Genomic DNA, 17,298 nt, shown 5'->3' with positions numbered 1-17,298 from the left:
TGTTGAGCCTTCAAGGGCATGCAGAATTATTGTAGCCTGTGTTGTGCTTTTCAACCTTTCCAAGACGTATTCTGCTATCGAAGAAGAGGATGAGCACGGGAATGAAGAGGGCTATGAAGAACTGCATTTGATTCAAGTTCAAGATTTCCAACAGGCTGGATATGCTGCTAGAGATGCCATTGTCAATGCTTTCTTTAATTGATTTGTAGTAATCGTAATAAGTAGTAGTAGTAGTTTTTATTATTATAACATACACACACAAATAATTAAATAAAATTAACAAATATTTAATTATTATAACATACACACACAAATAATTAAATTAAATTAACAAATATTTAATTATCCTAACAGCCTACACAAATAATTAGATTAACTAATATTTTTTATTAAAAAATCACTCAATTTCAGTTATTGTTATTTTTCCTTCATCCTTAAGCTGTAAAAGTTTGTTATTTAGAATAAAACTATAGAGCTCCTGATTTTCCGTCTCCTTCTTCAGTTTTTGTATCTCCAGCTGCAGTTTCTCCTTTTGTAGTTGTAAAACCTCTCTCTGCAGTTCCAGCACATCTTCTCTTGTTGTGGTGGCTGCAGGTGATGTTTTCGGTGTTCTACGCAAGTGATGGGGAAAATTAAGAAAATCTTAAAAATAACTTCAAAGCTGTTCTACGTTGGATTAATAATAGGAAGCGATTAACTGAAGCGATAGATAAATAAATCATTACTTAGCGGTTGCCCGTATCGGGGTTCTGCTGGCGATCTGATGGTGCTGAATTTGATTTTCAGAGTGCTGTAAGGGTCTAGTGTGAAAGGAATGGCAAGTTATATCATTATGCTATAACATTAGCTGCTATGTCTCTAATGATGTAAAAAAATAAATAATGTATCCTCTAATCTAAGCCACTAGTGTTAGATGTTCTATGCTGATACAGGACAATAATGTCTCACTCTGTGTTACACTGTTGCACTGGTTCAGCTTCACTCTCTAAACCGCCACAGATGCCAGACAGGACAGGTGAGTCAGCTCCAATTATGTTTTGTACCATTATAGTACAGTCCGACAACTCAGCCGGTGGGGGTCCTCCACCTGTTGGTCAGTTTTGTAATCGTTAGGTCTTAACACTGTACAGCAATAAAGCGAACTCTTCACTACGGTGCGGTGCATACAATCTTAAAAGCGTAACGTTAGTCTTGCTTGATCTTACCTGTTTTGTTGGCTTCTTTCTTATAAGCGCTCAGCTCTTTTTTTGCGACCACAGAGATGTTTTCGTATTTTTTTATGACTTCCTGAACCGTCCTCTTCACATCGAAATTCCGTGCATTAATTTTTTCCGTTATTTCTTCCCACTGTTTCTGTTTTTTTGCCGCAGTTACACTGGGATTTAGTTTGCTTTTCAAAATTGTTTTTCTTTTACCATATTCATCTAGAAGAATACATTTCTCCTCCTCTGTCCAATTAGGCTTTCTTTTTTTGTTTTCTTTATCCATTCCGATAGCTTATTTTATTTAATGAAACTGCTAGTGCTAGTGTTGTTTGGCGTATCTATGGCAACAACAGACTTTTATAACGTGAATCCAGGATCGCTGTCGTGAAACACTTAAATGTTTCCCTTACCTAAGAGAACCGTTTAAGAGATTATATGCAACACCCTTAAGTTATTCTCTTAGGTAAGGGGAAATCGCCCCTTAAGTATCATACTTAAGGGAAAAACTTAAGGTGCTTTATGCAACCGGGCACTGGCCCTCCATCCCGCCCCCGGGTCCGCCTCCGCTCCACCACCCTCCTGAACTATTTCCTGAGGAGCGTCTGGAATCCGCTCCTTAAGTGGGGGGCTATGTCATGATTCCTGTCCTGTGTTTCCCTTGTCTTGTGTGGACTTTTGTTATTTCCTGTCCTGTGCCATGTTTTGTAGTCCTTTGTAGTTTTTCTTGTTTATTAGTCTCCCCAGGTGTTTCTGATTAACCACACCCCCTTGTTATCTTGTTTAGCTTGTTTGCCTGTGTATATAAACCTCTGTGCTTCAGTTGTTGTTGGTCGGTCGTTGTAGCTGTTTCCATGTTCCTGTCCTGAGTTCTGTGTTCCTTTGTTTGCCCTGGAGTTCCTGTTTGTTTCATTAAATTAGTTTTGCGTATGGATTCTCTCTCTGCTTTGTCCTTGCCTCATCATAACATATACATACACCATCTCTTTTTTTCTTCTATTTTTATTGCAAGAAAAGAAACAGCACTGCATTGAATACATTAACATAAAATGAAAAGGAAAGAGAAATACAGAGAAATAACAATAACAACACCTCAACCAGTAAGAAAAATATGATCATAATTCTTAAAGCTGCAGTCCGTTGTTTTTCCTCTTTGTCGCCATCTCTGTTCGAAATCTGCAATTGCAGTTATTCGCGGAATTATCAACTTAACGTGGGTTGTGCCTCGGCACAGCACAGTGCGGATGAATCCAATGTTTTGAGGAGAATATGCGGCTGTCAGTCACCGCGCCGATGTGGATACTGTCATTCGGAAACACAGATTCTACTTTTTGGAAGTATGACCAACATAAGAAAATGTCATCTGAATAAGTAAGTAACATCCACTTTTGTTCTGAACAACTAAAGGAAAAAAAGCACTGCAGTAAATTGCGCTGATTAAATCGATCGCTTATCATATCACGTCAAACCTTGCAAATTATACTTTGATCTCAAATTGTTAATGTTAACAACATCAGCATGCCATCAATAAATGGACTGAGCATCTGCTCTCCCTGATCCGTTTGATGACCTGAGGGATCATAGAGACGGGAGGGAACCCGTCTATAGAGGGCGTCTGGGCCAGGAATGGGCCAGCGCGTCCCTGTTCTTTGAAAAGTACATTGTGAAATGAGTGTTGCTTTCCGAGGCAAAGAGGTCGACCTCTGCCTTGCCGAATACACTCCATATCAGACGAACCGTCTGTGGGTTGAGAGACCACTCGCCTGGGGGAGTGTTGTCTCGAGATAGCATGTCCGCACCCAAATTTTGGATGCCCGGGACGTGAGCAGCTCTCAGAGAGTGCAGGTTGGCTTGTGCCCAAAGGAGGAGATTAGCCGCCTGTACTGTTCTTAGTGTAGTTTATTTTTAGAGCCACTAGGTGGTGCTAGTCCATGTATGTTTTTGATGTTGTCAGAGAGAGTAACCTCTGACCTTAAGTGCAGCCATCTTGTTTTACTCAGTTGATTCTGATAGTCACACGGTTAAAGCAGCTCAATCTCTTCATCATCTTTGCAATCATTTATAGAAGCTTTGTCTGTAAGTATTAATGTGTTTGCTAGAAGCTTGTTTTTCATATTTTGCTTGGAATTAGTACGAGTAATTTTAGGATAAAATTGATATTAAGAGAGACTATTTAGTACAATATTTCATGCATCTGGATTGTTATTTGTGTATATTATGTCCAGTTATACCTTAAGCGAACTGTTACAATTTTTAATGTACAGTCTTTAGAAAATTATTTTTCCCTTTTTTCTGTATTTCAGTTTTACTCTGTCCCACTTGCATTTGAAGTGGTGGTGTTAATAAATCCATGCTTCAGTTCAACTTTCTTGTGGAAGGAGTTATCTGTCTGCCTAGTTGAAGAAGGGGAACTCTTTTACGAGGGCAGAATACCGCCCTAGCGATTTATGTAGGACACCACTGACATATTGTCCGTGCGGACCAAGACGTGGTGTCCTCTGAGGTCTGGAAGAAACGCTTTGAGGGCTAGACGAACTGCTCTCATTTCTAGGCAGTTGATATGTAAGCTCTTCTCCGGGCTCAACCAGAGGCCAGGTCGTGCAGCGCCCCCCAACCTTGGTTGGAGGCGTCTGTCAAAAATCACCTTCCTCCTGCAGGCCACACCCATGGTCACGCACGACTGGTACCAGTCTTGCGCTTTCCAGGGAACCAGAGCTCTTATGCAGCCCTGGTTCACCGTAATGTGCAGGCGTCCTGACCGCCACACGTGGGCTGGCACACAGCATTTCAGCCAGTGTTGAAGGGGGCGCATATGCAGTAATCCCAGGTGGAGTACTGATGATGCCGTGGCCATGAGGCTGAGAAGCCTCTGAAACTTCCTGAGGGGCGTGCACGCACCTACCCTGAATGAGGCTATTAGCTCTTGGATATAGAGAGCGCGCTCTGGTGTGAGCCGAGCTCTCATCTGTGTCGAGTCGATAACTGTGCCCAGAAAAGTTAAGTTCTGGCTGGGTGACAGTTTGCTCTTGGAAAAATTGACCCTGAGCCCAAGGCATTCCAAATGGCTGAGGAGCCAGGATCTGTGTGTCAATAATTCAGTCTTCGACTGAGCCAAAATTAGTCAATCGTCGAGATAGTTCAGCATGTGCACTCCCTGTTGTCTCAGGGGAGAAAGCGCTGCGTCCATGCACTTCGTAAATGTACGGGGTGCCAGAGACAGACCAAACAGTAGGACCGTGTTTTGATAAGCCTGCCCCTCGAAGGCAAATCTCAAGAATGGCCTGTGATTGGGCGTTATCTGAATATGAAAGTAAGCGTCTTTCAGATTCACAGTAAAGAACCAATCCCCCAGGCGAACCTGCACGAGGATTGGGCCACCTAGCATAGGGGGACCTAATACCCTTGTGTTGTGTTTTGTGCACATATTCTCTTTTGGGCTGGCTTGACAGACTATGATGGGGAAAGCGAGGCACATGGGGATGTGGCCGGCGTGGGCTTGCTTATTTCCATCTGTTTAGGCTACCGTTGGCTGCGTCGCTGCTTCTTCCGCGGCTGAAGTAGTGCAGGAAAAAAGGAAGAGCAGGAGGAGCGGTGTCGCCATCTTTAAAGAGAGCTAATCGTGTCCACAGCACCAAGATAAGCAGACACTCGCAATGAGAGCAGTCCTCGGCAGAGAGAGCAGCTTCAGCGTGGGCAGCTCCCAGGCACGTGGCACACTTCGTGTGCCCGTCCGCCTTGTGCAGAAGAGATCCGCACGAGGTGCATGAAGAGCGAGGCATTTGCAACAACGCTCGCGAATTTGCTCTTTTAGAAAAACTGAGTGTCGCAGCAGTGAGCACAGAATTAGCAGAGAAAGGATATAACGTGTTTGCCGGATGGACACAGGAGAACGACGACAGAAGAGAAGCGGCTTCTAGGTGAGTGAAGAAGGCGCTGTCCGCTGTATGCAAGGCTCGTTCTAGCTGAAAAAGGCTTGTTTCCACGGCGAAGGCTTCAGAGGAGGCAGAGACATGAAAGGTCACTGAAGGAGATAAAATCTGATATTATGGCGAATAATGGGCTTTTATAGCCATAAGCTCCGCCCATTCTGGCGGGCTCTGACGTGCTCTGGCGCTCAGTCGCCTGATTGGTTCGCGCGTCAGAGGCGCTTCGCCATAGGGTGTGCAGTTGCTGCAGCACAGCCAATGGGCGAGCTAGACGCTCTGCTGTGTTCGCTGTGCAGCTGCACTGCGTTTTAAATATAGGCTTCCATTTTTCTTGAGGAAAGGAGTTTCCCCACTGCATATTAGCTACACAATACGAAGTGACCGTTCTCGAAAGTGAACTTCGTTTTCACGTATGCATGTAAACAGAAAAAGAGTTTTAGGCAGCCGACGTCACAGTTTGCGCCAGAACTTACACCTGCGTCAAAAGTGTAAATGGTAAATGGACTGCATTTATATAGCGCTTTCACAGACCTATGGCCACCAAAGCGCTTTACATAGCCTCACATTCACTCACTCATTCATACACCGACGGCGGTGTCAGCCATGCAAGGCGCCATCCAGCTCGTCGGGAGCAGCTGGGGTTAGGTGTCTTGCTCATGGACACCTCGACACTTGGTCAGGTGGAACCAGGGATTGAACCTTTCGGTTTGTAGACAACCTACATGAACCACTGAGCCACTGCCGCCCTGTATACATGTGTGACTTATGTATACATTTTCATTTGAGCAGCAGTCGCATTTATGTTGGTGCAAACCCTTTTCATCTGTTTGCATTTGCAAATACAGCTGCTCTATTATGTCGAGGAGGTCAGCAATTTTGCAACAACTGCTCCTCCCTCCAACACGAAGAGCCAGTACATTGCCACCTACAGTTTTGGCATGCTCTTGATGGCATATATACTCGGGTTCGTGTAAACGTACACTTTTCTGAAAACTGACAGTTGTCCATGATGTTATTTTTGAAAACGGAGAAGGTGAAATGTCTGTTTATGAAAATAGCCGGCCACGTGTAAACGTAGCCTAAATATACACACATCACCCTCACCTCAGTGTCTGGTCTCGTCTATGCTATTACTACCAGAATTCCTACCTGCTATACTCACCTGCTATACTCACCTGCGATCGTCCCGTCAGTATCCTGTCTCCTGTCTGCCACCTGTCTGCCGAACACTGTTTCGCTTTCGGGTTAAACTTTCCGCGACTGCGCAACTGGGTTATAGGTTGCCAGGTTGAGGTGACAAACAGGTTTAAATTGTATATGGTGTGTGGATTGTGTGAATATAATGCATTTAATACAAGATCTGGCAACTGGTCAACATTAGACAAACATATTGGTCCGATTATTCATAAAGGAGATTGGGCCATGCAAATTACGGGAGTTTCCCGGGAGAAATAACAAACCGGAAGGGGTCCGGGAGATAGGGCTAAAAAACGTGCCGGGAAAAACGGGAGTGTTGACAGGTATGGTGTAAACTGTGTAATGTAACAATAGCTTTATATGTTTACGATTACATTTAAAAAAAAAATTTCAACAATAGAGATATCAGAATCACAAAGTTGCTATACACACAAACTCAAACAACATGATTAAACACAGCTGACACGGATGAACTAATAATGATGGTAACCAAGGACCAACCAGTCCATGAAAACGAAACTAAACAGAATGGTGACAGAATGCCTCCTCCCAGACAGAGGACTGCAGGAGCCAAGAGACATCGCTGTTGAAGGTGACACAGGTGACGTCTTGACAACAAGCATCGCAGGTGGAGCCAGAGAATCCGAGGACAGGGGCGATGCTGGTGAGACCGAGGACAGAGTCTACGTGCCGAGATGGAACTAGGGCGTCTGAGCCCGGAGGCAGAGCCATAGGATCCTCGACTACAGGCACTGCTTATGGTTGCTCAACCTGCAGCTCGACATCCTGGCAAGGCATCTCCAGGGACGTAGCAGGAGAGCAAATTTCCAGCAGCGGCGGGGCTGGAGAACTGGCTGAGCCCTGGGATGATGGAAGTGACAGGAGACAGGACATGATGATGGAGAGTTGGGTAACTTGCAGACACGTCAGAGAAATGAGCACATTACAGTCTATTTCAGTAAATTTAACTTTAGTCTTTAACCCTCTGGGGTCGGCGGTGAGCGCTATTACCTATATACCTACGCACTATTACCTCGCTTTTTTTCCTATCAGTACGAAAGAGACTCAAATAACTTTTTGTCATACAGGCAAGTGTTATACATCATTCAAAACTGTTAAATGTCTTCTTTCATTTGTGTAGACACTCATAATAAAAACAAAATGTTGTGTTTTCCGTAAAATAAATAAAATAAACACGATGCGTGTTCTGCTGTCTCTCGGTGATAAGTTCATTCTGAAACGCGACAGAAAATGAACTGTAACTCAGCGAATGTTTGCCACAGAGACATGAGACATATGTCTTTACAAAGCTTAAAGTCTCTATTTTTAAATGATGTAAATCATTTCAAAAACAAATATTCTCTGTTTAAGTAATCCATATAAAAGCAACGAGAGGTACAGTTTATCAAGCGCGTCCTCATTAGCTCTAATGTGACCACACCCACGCGTGCAAAAGAGCAATTCACATGCAAATCGTCCACGTGAAGGACCACAGACCTGTAAATGCCCCATCACCTCAAAACAAAGCATTAGACTTCATCAGTCCTCTGATTTTCATTGAGTTTGGAATACTCATTGTGATGTGCTGTGCTATTTACCTTGGATTTACCGATTTGACTGATTTGAAGATGAAAAAGATTTTTAAAGTAAGAAATTCCCACTCATAATAGTAAGCATGTTATTGTTGCATAAAATTCACATTGAAGCAACTAGTTAAACTGGTGCCAGACTAAAATGTTTGAAATAGACAGAAACATATTGAAATATGAAATATAGACAGGTAGGCAACCTTTCAATGCTAAATTTATATACATGTATGACACAAGGATGTTTTTATGTTCGATAATAAAACACAGTATTATATAAAAGTAGGCTAGTATGAGTGTTTACACTAATATGGTGAATATAATGTTTAGACCCGTGTTTACTGTTAACCCTCTGGGGTCTGAGGTGTTTTCTGGGTCCTGGAGGTGTTCTGACATGCTCTGACATTTGTGCTTATTTCAGTTACTTGTAATATTTCCATGGCTAAAGTCTGATTACACTGTATTCAGCACAAACACTACTACAATAATATGTCATGCAGCATGTATGTAAAAGTTTGTAGTTTGGAGAAAATTGTTTATGTATGGTTTGTAAAAAATAAAAATAAAAATTAAAAAATTGTCACTGAAATCAGGTCATGAAACCTATACTGATTATTTATTCACAAGACTTTTGAAAATTGTATCACGTAGCCTAGAATATTTTCTTCAAAACTATGAAAATCCTGCCTACTCATTCAGATAAAACAATATATTGATTTAAAATGTGTAAGACATGTTTTGTGTAAGAAAGCTCTATGTGAGGAGGCATGAATCATCATGAATATTGATGTGTTTCACACCTGGAAAGATAAAGACCCTCCCATAATGGCCCTATCAGGTGGGACTGTGAGGAAACTAGAACAAACTGAGGAGAGATTTAAAAAAGAATGGCTTTTTGATTGTTTGGATTTATTTACAACACAACATAATCCAAAAATACATAACAAAGGACAAAAAAGCACATTATTGAACACACTGATCTAAAGACAGAGACTTGAACAATCACACACCTTTGCGCCATTCCTGAAACATAGTACATACCTGTAATTTCCAAGGTGTTTGATTTTTCATTTTACCATGTTTATGTACAGAGACTCATGTGAATGTTTAAGTCAGCAGGACTCATCAGTGGCATCTGGTCCCTGTAAAAAAAAAAAAAAAAAAAAATGAACATGCTGATATCAAGATAAACTGTAGCCCTGTACGATTTTGGGAAAATATATTTTTAGATTTTTCTGGTTAAAATTGCGATTTAAAATTACACAATATTTAAACAGGGATGAAGGTTCAAATACAAAGTGGGTTAGGGTGGGAGACAATCCTTCTCTACTGACGTCCAGCAGTCAATCCTCGGTTCCCGTTCCCTCGTCCGTTGATGTAGCGGACTCACACCCCTGGTCAGACTCAAGGGCTCTACTTCCGGCACGATGGTGAACTCTGTCCTTTGGTCCTCAGGCTCTGGCTCATCTGTTGCGGTGGATAGTCCCTTAACGTCTGTGGGGGGCTCAGTCCAGTGTGTCAGGTTGATGGGGTTGTGAAAAATTACCCCGTTCCAGAACAGGGTCACCTTTATTTATATAGCGCTTTTTACAATACAGATTGCATCAAAGCAGCTTCACAGTGATAACATGAAAATAATACAACAAAGTTTGTTTCTAGAAGTAAACTGCGTCACCGTCCACCTTAAGAAAGGCAGATCAATAATATTTTTGAATATTAAATGTCCCCAACTAAGCAAGCCAAAAGCCAAGACAACAGTGGCAAGGAACCAAAACTCCATCAGGTGACAGAATGGAGAAAAAAACCTTGGGAGAACCCAGGCTCAGTCGGGGGCCAGTTCTCCTCTGGCCAATGAACGAACAGTGTATGATTATGATCCAGGCAGCATTACAGGTCAGAAGTCGGATTGGATCAGAAAATTCTGAATATTTATCCAGTTCCATCTGGTTGGAAGTCGGATTCATCACGTCGGTATGGAGACAGGTTTGTTGAGGATCAGTGCTGATGGCTGTCGTGTCAATGAGGCCTTCATAGGGCTGATGAGGCTGGCACTTCATGGATGGGTCCAGGTGCAGGTCCACTATCTGATCTGGATACAGCCGGGATCCAGCTGACTTCAGTAAACAGGGAGGGACTGGTTGACACTTCAGGACTGCGTTGTCATCGTGTCCAGGCGCAGGTCCTTCATCAGATCTGGATACGGCCTGGATACTGCGGTAAACCTCGGATAAACAGAGAGACTAATATTAGCGTAGACGTCATCCTTCTTATGATGTAACAAGTACATCAGGATTTATGGGAAGTGTTCCCGGTTCCGGCTGACCTAAACTGTGCAGCCTAACATTGAATTATAGAAGTCTATAATGTGTTATGTGTATGCTAGGCCTATGCTAGGTTTTTAGTCTAGATTTGAACTGACAGAGTGTGTCTGCTTCCCGGACAATATTAGAAAGATTGTTCCAAAGTTTTGGTGCTAAATAGGAAAAGGATCTACCGCCAGCAGTTGATTTTGATATTGTAGGTATTATCAACTGGCCGGAATTTTGAGATCGCAATAAACGTGAAGGACTATATAGCGTTAAGAGCTCGCTCAAGTACTGTGGAGCTAAATCATTTAGTGCTTTGTAAGTGATCAGCAATATTTTAAAATTTATACAATGTTTAATAGGGAGCCAATGCAGTGTTGACAGAACCGGGCTGATATGGGCATACTTCCTGGTTCTGGTAAGAACTCTAGCTGCTGCATTTTGGACCAGCTGTAGTTTGTTTATTAAGCATGCAGTGCAACCACCCATAAGAGCATTACAATAATCTAGCCTTGATGTCATGAACGCATGGACTAATTGTTCTGCATTTTTCATTGACAGCATATGACGTAATTTAGATATATTTTTAAGATGAAAAAAAAAAGTGGTTTTACAGATACTAGACACATGACTTTCAAATGAAAGATTGGTATCAAAGAGCACACCCAGGTTCCTAACCGACGACAAAGACTTGACAGAGGAGCCATCAAGTGTTAGACAGTATTCTAGGTTATTACGTGAGGAAGTTTTTTGTCCAATAATTAGAATCTCTGTTTTTTTCAGAATTAAGTAGTAGGAAATTACTAGTCATCCAATTTTTTATATCAGCTATGCATTCCGTTAATTTTGTGAATTGGTAAGTTTCGTCAGGGCGTGAAGAAATATAGAGCTGAGTATTATCAGCATAACAGTGAAAACTAATTCCATGCTTCCTAATGATATCTCCCAAGGGTAGCATGTACAGAGTGAAAAGCAATCGTCCTAGTACTGAGCCTTGTGGTACGCCATACTGAACTTGTGATTGATGAGACATCTCTTCATTTACTGCTACAAACTGATAACGGTCTGGGCCTGGTTCCCCGATAACGCTCACTCTTAGCGCGCTAAGAAGACTCGAAAGATATATCTTACCAAAGTTGTTTATGTTCCTAAGTGTGTTCCCCGAACCATACCTTAGGAAGCTGCTTAAGATATACCTTCTTACGTGCGATGTTACCGGGTGCTGTCCGTGGCGATTGTGCTGAATTGGTTGATATCGATGGCTCGAGAATCAATTATTCTCTCGTGCAGGGGCTGTTTATGTGAGAAAGCGGTGTTCTTTATAAAAGAAGCACTTCAGAAATAGTTGAAATTGCATTTATTAGGACTCATGGGATATTATAAAAAATAATCCAAACTATAATAGCCTATAATAGCCTAGCCTACATATTTTAAAATTGTATCATATATTGCTGCCATAATAACCATTTCAAATTTGTACGTGCTTTCTTCTCTTTCCCATTTTTGTTCGCTGAGGTGGAGCTGCGATGAAATATTGTTCTTGGAAATACTTTCCAGCATTTCAGTAATAAAAGTGTAGGCCTACATCTCGGTGCTCGGCAGTGATCAAAAAGGGTTTAAACAGTGGATTTTGAATCTCTTCTTGTAAACTCAGAGATGTGGATTCAGACGGCAATTAAATTACCACACGACCTGTTTGTCAAAAAACAGTAGGTACTAATTTGGCCAGGGATTTTTACGCGGGTTGGGTGAGAAAAAACACTGATATTATGGATTAGGACGGCACTAAAATCACAGACTCACCCCTGTAAATGTTTAAAATACCATACAAGCCCATGAGAAACAATATTAGCGTCCGAATAGGACTTAACTGACAGTAGCCTATGCTTTCACTGGCCTTTAAAAGCACTTTTTAATTAAATTAATTATATTGTATAATAATATAATAAAAAATCTAACAACAATCAGTGTAATGACAATTTTATACTTTGCATGAAAACACTTGAATTAGCCTAATTGAATACTGTCGGGGTATATTAAAACTTCAGAATTATATTCGTATAGACCTGCAACAGTGATAAGGTAAAGCTAAGAGTGGTCCAGACCAACCTTCCGAACGTGTGACTTACAGAAGATATACTTAGCGTACGAACGTGTCGGGAATCGTGCCATAACGTTAAGAGAGAGATTAAGGAATAGGTTAAGAACTACTTAGCGATAAGAACGTTTTGGGGAACCGGGCCCAGATAAGTATGATTTAAACCATGCTAATGCAATTCCACTAATGCCAACATAATTTTCGAGTCTATTTAAAAGAATGTTGTGGTCAATAGTATCAAATGCAGCACTAAGATCGAGTAACACTACTAGCGAGATACAACCACGATCGGATGATAAGAGCAAATCATTTGTAACTCTAATGAGAGCAGTCTCAGTACTATGGTACGGTCTAAACCCTGACTGAAAATCTTCGCAGATATCATTTCTTTCTTAAAATGAACATAGTTGTGAGGATACCGCTTTTTCTAGTATCTTTGACAGAAAAGGTAGATTCAAGATCGGCCTATAATTGACTAATTCTGTACGATCAAGTTGCGTTTTTTTAACAAGCGGTTTAATCATAGCCAGCTTAAAAGTTTGTGGTACGTATCCTAATGACAAAGATGAATTAATGATATTAAGAAGAGGATCTATGACCTCTGGAAGCATCTCTTTCAGTAGCTTAGTTGTTATAGGGTCTAACATACATGTTGTTGATTTAGATGATTTAACGAGTTTAGCGAATTCTTCCTCTTCAATAGCAATGAATAAATCACATTTTTCCTTGGGAGACTACAATGCACTGCCTGATGCGATACTGTAGTAGACGGTTACATGGTTATAATTTTCTCCCTGATATTATCAATCTTATAAGTGAAGAAGTTCATAAAGTCATTACTGCTGTGCTGCTTGGAAACTTCTGGGCTTGAAGCTTTATTTTTCGTTAGTTTAGCCACTGTTTCAAATAAATACCTAGGGTTTTGTTTATTTTATTCTAATAGGGTTGAAAAATAAGCAGATCTAGCAGCTTTTAAGGCCTCTCTGTATGCAATCGATCTTTCTTTCCATGAAATGCAAAATACCTCTAGTTTTGTTTTCTTCCAGTTGCGCTCCATTTTTCTGGCTGCTCTCTTAAGGGCCCGAGTGTGCTCGTTGTACCACGGCGTTGGGACTATTTTCTTTAATCTTCTTTAAGTGCAACGGAGCAACTGTGTCTAAAGTGCTGGAAAAGAGAGAGTTAAAAGTTTCTGTCACAATATCGAGTTCTTCTAAGCTATCTGGGATGCTGAGATGATGAAACTGATCAGGAAGATTATTAATAAAGAAATCTTTAGTGGCAGAAGTGATAGGTATAACATATTTGGGTAACACTTTAGAATACTGTTCCTTCATTAATGAATAATTACACAGGAACAAACGAGTAACGTATTATTAACATTCTAGTAACTACTATTAACTAACAATAAACTCTGATTAACAAATTAGTAAGTAATCGCGCTCAGATGAATGTAGTAGTTCATTATTAGCTAATCAATAACTACTATTTTTTTCATACCTCCCAGAGAACTACTATCTACAGGTTCATAATTAACATGAATAATGCATAATTTATAATAAAAGGTAATGGTAACCCACTAGTAATGACTCAAGTATTACTACATCATTCTAAAGGAACTACTAATTATTTGGATCAGTATTCTAAAGTGAAAAACATGATAACAACCTAATATTGACTTAAGTCATTGTAAGCTTTTGAGATTTTTGTAAGATTTTGAATAGTAATTCCTTCCAATGGATTTGGTAACACTTCAGTCATTACTAGTGTGTTCCCATTATCTTCACTTTAGAATACTGATCCAAATAATTAGTAGTTCCTTTATAAAGATGTAGTAACACTTGATTCATTACTATCCAAAACCTTACAAAAGCCTTAAAAGCTTACAATGACTTCAGTCAATATTAGGTTGTTATCATGTTTTTCACTAGAATACTGATCCAAATTATTAGTAGTTCCTTTAGAAGGATGTAGTAACACTTGATTCATTACTAATGGGCTACCATTACCTATATTATACATTGTGCATTATAAATATTTATTAACCTGTATATAGTAGTTCTTATAGTTTTCAGTGAGGTATGAAAAATAGTAGTTATTGATTAGCTAATAGTGAACTACCACTTTTGTAAGGCTTTTGTAAGGTTTTGGATAATAATGAATCAAGTGTTACTACATCTTTATAAAGGAACTACTAATTATTTGGATCAGTATTCTAAAGTGAAGATCATGGGAACACACTAGTAATGACTGAAGTGTTACCAAATCCATTGGAAGGAATTGATATTCAAAATCTTACAAAAATCTCAAAAGCTTACAATGACTTCAGTCAATATTAGGTTGTTATCATGTTTTTCACTTTAGAATACTGATCCAAATAATTAGTAGTTCCTTTAGAATGATGTAGTAATACTTGAGTCATTACTAGTGGGTTACAATTACCTTTTATTATAAATTATGCATTATTCATGTTAATTATGAACCTGTAGATAGTAGTTCTCTGGGAGGTATGAAAAAATAGTAGTTATTGATTAGCTAATAATGAACTACCACATTAATCTGAGCGCGATTACTTACTAATTCGTTAATCAGAGTTTCTTGTTAGTTAATAGTAGTTACTAGAGTGTTACTAATGCATTACTCATTTGTTCATGTGTAGTTATTCATTAATGAAGGAACAGTATTCTAAAGTGTTACCCATATTTGTAACAAGGAGTCGGCTTTGCAGCCTTGGCTAAATGAAGTTTACACAAGACTAGATAATGATCTTAGATGTCATCGCTCTGCTGCAGAATTTCAGCAGCATCAACATTGATTACGTGTGATAATATTAGAACTGGAGTATGATTACGACAATGAGTAGGTCCTGACACGTGTTGTTTAACTCCAATAGAGTTAAGAATGTCTTTAAATGCCATTCCCAATGCATCTTTTTCGTTATCTACATGTATATTAAAATCACCAACAATTAGGACTTTATCTGCAGCCAGTACTAACTCTGATAGAAAGTCAGCAAATTATTTGATAAAGTCTATATGGTGCCCTGGTGGCCTGTATACAGTAGCCAGCACAAATCTCAAACGTGATTTATCATTTACACCAGAGCATGTGAGCGGAGTGAAGCGGGAGCGGGCGGATCTTGGACAGAGCGCAGAGCGGCATTTTTAAAAGGACGGAGCGTCGCCTTATTTCCCGCTCCAATTTCGCTCCGCTCACACCACGAGTCTGAAGCATGCTCAGTCAAACCTAAACCAGGATCCATCTGTCTTGCACAGTCATCAACAGTAGACTATTTTCAGTCAAAACTCGGCTCAATAATGGAGTTCAAAAAGTAGGCTACTTCAAAAAGGAAAATGAGAAGTCATACAGGTCAGGTGTACTATTAATATAACTAACTAACAATGATAATGTGGTACAAGAAAACGAATGTGGAGACATCGTTTCAGTCAGCAAAGATTCATTTTGGAATCTCAAAAGACACATGGGGGAAGAAAACGCTGGGAAGAAAACAAAAGGTTAGCTTGTACGGTAACTTGTAACAAAGTGTAAATTAAATATAGCGTAATATTCAAACAAATTCGTTTTTTCATTCAAGTAGACCTAATGGTTCGTTTTATTTAGCCGAATTTGTGTCGTCCGTAATAATATTTATATTATTAGGCCCATTTATTCGTTTAATTTTACAGCAGTTTGTGTGTATGGAAGCCAATTTAGATTTTAATCGTGTGCGTTGCGCAGAAGTTCACTTATCAAAATTCTGGCCTTTATAGTTAATTTACTTTTAAAAAATGTATCATATTTTTGTTTATATAATTTTTATTTAGATTATTAGGCCCATTTATTAGTTTAATTTTACAGGACTTTTTGTGTAGGCTATATTCCTTCTTACATAGGCCTGCAATTTGAAATAAAACATTTCTATTTGAAAAATGTTGTTGTTACTCATTAGTTCTTTAGGAGGTAAGGCTGTGGTCTAAGATAAAAGTGATATACATGTAGATTTTTTTCCTTTTTTGGAGCGAGCGGGGGGCGATTTGAGTGGAGCACGAAGCAAACCTCGTTATGCGCTGAGCGATAATGAGCGGAGCGGCCTGATGTAGCTTTGAGCGGGGGACCGGAGGGGTGAACAGTTCCGTGAGCGATGAGCGGAGATTCTCACCACTCCACTCCGCTCACATGCTCTGATTTACACTATATATTGCTACATTAAGCACTAACACTTCAAAATAATTATATTTGAACCTAGACTTCTTAGTAATTCTGAAAATATGACTATAAATTACAGCACACCTCCCCCTTTGCCTTTCAGACGAAGTTCATGTTTATAACAGTAATCTTGCGGGGTGGACTCATTTAAAGTAATGTAATCATTTGGTTTTAGCCAGGTTTCTGTCAAACAGAGCACATCTAGATTATAGTCTGTAATCATATCATTAACAATAAGTACTTTTGAAGTAAGGGATCTAATAATCAGCAACCCAGGCTTTGTCATTTGCTCATTTGTATTATATCTGTTTTTTATTTGTTGAACATCAATTAAATTTTTACCCATAGATGGGTTTTGAAGTTTTTTGTATGTCCTAATTAGGGGAACAGACACAGTGATGATGATATCTAGGTGAAAGAGGCTCTATGTGATGGGATTTATCTGACCTTGGTGACGTGAGACAGCTGGCAGACGGTCGGTTTAGCCAGTCTGTCTGCTTCCTGACCTGAGGCCCAATTCATGTTTGAGCTCTAAGACAATGTGCCATATTACTAGAGAGAAGAGTAGTTTTTTAACATGTAGTTGCAAAATTAATTTGTTGATTTATTTGCATATAGTTGGTCTCATGGGAAATATATAATAGTTTGGTCAAATAAGGCACAATGGACATTGAAAACTAAATATTAGGGCCACGTGCCTATGATGGTTAGCATTGGCATTAATGTCATAATTTACTAAAAATGAGTCCAGACTCTGATTGTATTTTTAAAAAATATTTT

The sequence above is a fragment of the Abramis brama genome (assembly GCF_963993115.1).
Source record: "Abramis brama genome assembly, chromosome: 3".
Lineage (NCBI taxonomy): Eukaryota > Metazoa > Chordata > Actinopteri > Cypriniformes > Leuciscidae > Abramis > Abramis brama.
This window is presented reverse-complemented; position numbering follows the sequence as displayed.